This window comes from Fukomys damarensis, unplaced genomic scaffold, assembly GCF_012274545.1.
Source record: "Fukomys damarensis isolate Sample0158 unplaced genomic scaffold, DMR_v1.0_HiC HiC_scaffold_3, whole genome shotgun sequence".
Lineage (NCBI taxonomy): Eukaryota > Metazoa > Chordata > Mammalia > Rodentia > Bathyergidae > Fukomys > Fukomys damarensis.
In genome coordinates, this window is record NW_022900915.1 from 3,472,596 (window position 1) to 3,474,859 (window position 2,264).

Consider the following 2,264-nt stretch of genomic DNA (forward strand, 5'->3'; position numbering starts at 1 on the left):
GAATCCATAAAATAGATGCAAACAGATATACAGGAGATTAAAACTCCATTGATAGTTTACACAGCAGAATGAGCCAATGCAAGGACAAAATATCAGATATAGAACACAGAATTGCAATTCGTGACCAGGAAAAGAAAAATTTTTAAAAATAGTAAGGGACCATGAGAAATCAATTCAGCAGCTGCTAGAAAATATAAAGAAGAATCACATAAGACTGATCAGTCAATGAAGAAATGGGAGAGAATGCAAACAACATAAAAGAGATGTTCACAGAAGTAATGGCAGAAAACTTTCCAAGCATGGGAAAAGAACTTGACATATAGATAAGTGAGGCATATAGGTCTCCAACTATCTGTGATCAAGAAATAATGGGTTGGAACATATAAAACCCACTGCATTCTTAAAAGTCATCTCTCCTTCCCCAGCCTCTTTTACATCATCCTGGATCAACTTCAGCTGGCCATCCCCCATTGCCCCCCCCATCCTCTTCCTCCAGTAGATCCCCTCCTCAGCACTCACCCGCAGCAGCCTCCAGACTCTGTCTTCACCTTAGTCTCATCTTTTTTCAGGGAAGTGCGGGCCTGTTCCTCTTCTGATTTGTCATTCTTCATTTCTGCTTATTTGCTCTGTTCCTTTTTAATTTTCTCCAGAATTCCAATAAAAAATCAACTTTTAGCTTTATCTGAGTCAGCTCCTTTTTAATAGCCCAAGAATCATCTCCTTTCAACTTTCCAGACTTGGAAGAAGATTCTTGCTGTCCACTCTTAAAACTGAAGCCACTTTTGCCCCGCTGAAGTATTTCCTGACACACACTGGCATTTCAAGGCCCTGCAGCCTGACCAAGGGGAGGGGAGGACATGTGGAGTACACTTGCTCTTCCTCTGTTCATTTTTGGCTCTACAGCCAGATTAACATTGAAAACGTTGCCAGCAATCATTCTCTCATCCTCTCCTGCTACAGCAGCCCCAGTGTTTCTTTCATTAACATACTGGACCAAGGCAAAGCCCTTATGAATGGAGCCTCCCATGATTTTGCCATACTTGGAGAAGATCACTTCCACATTTGATTTCATTTCTTTTTTTTTAAGAATAATATATATTTTCCCCATTAAATTTGTTGGTACATTTAAAGCAAATAATACACTTACATTTATCACTGGGATTTTGTACCTTTACATGACATGTCTTGGTTCTTGTTTTTTCTGCATATCCCTACCCTCCCTTCAACCCTTTCACCCTTCTCTATTTACAAAAACTTTGTTTCTTTATTACAGGATTGTTGAGATTTCCAGTGAATACATAGTAAATCATGCAGCCAGGATATGTCTTGTTGGTAACATTGCTAGACATCCTATTTGATGGAAAGGTTGCTGACAAAGACAAAAACTGTACATGAAGATCAAAGAAAACCCCAGGATATGGGTGAGAAAAGACATTAGATTCCAAGTCTTCTACTCCCAGGTTGCATATGTAGACATTGACTGCAGCTAGATCATAGATCAGCAAAGTGGCCACAACCACTCAATCTTCACCTCTTCACAAAATTCTCATTCAAAAAACTTAAATAATTATTAGGCTCTAACCTGTGCAGTATGAAGATTTCAAAGAAGGAAATTGACAAAACAGACCTTCCTCCAGTGAACCAAGGAATGTTCACTTCAGTAGGCAAGACAAGATGATCATACTATTAACCATGTATACATTTGAGAGAGAACTGAGAGGCACAACGAATGAGGTTAATTCATATGCAGAAAGATGACCCTGTAGGTAGAATAGCTATGCTACAAAAGGCATTAGATATAGAGCCCAAAGACATTGATTAGACTTTTAGAGTCTTGTTCATTGTGCTTGTCAAACAATTTTATTTTATACAGATATAGCAGAACTATTGAATTGGGGTGAAATTAATTTTCCATGTGCAGGTAAAAAATCATTCTTGCTGTTACTGGGTATTCACCAAAGATATAGCTTTCATGATGGTTCACTCAGAGAAAACATAATTTGTCTTAGTTTTTAAAAATATTATTATTCATTCATTAACTGATGGCTTCTTGGGCTAGAAACTCTTCTGTTGTGAGAGAAGGTTACACAGCAAATAAAAATGAAACATCATATTCTGTCAGTGGAGATTTAAAAATCACTATTTTGGCTTTATCTTCAAGGAAGGGTAAATAGGAAAAATCTAGAGGCTGGATTTTATGACCAATGAGCTGTAAAACATTCTTTATGATGAATCATATGAAAATATGTCTGTTTTGAGAATGA

General features: G+C 37.5%; 1 pseudogene; it reads right to left on the reverse strand.

Annotated features, from left to right (window-relative positions):
- Positions 1 to 348: 348 nt before the first annotated feature.
- LOC117286765 lies at positions 349 to 1,349 on the reverse strand (annotated as a pseudogene).
- Positions 1,350 to 2,264: the final 915 nt, after the last annotated feature.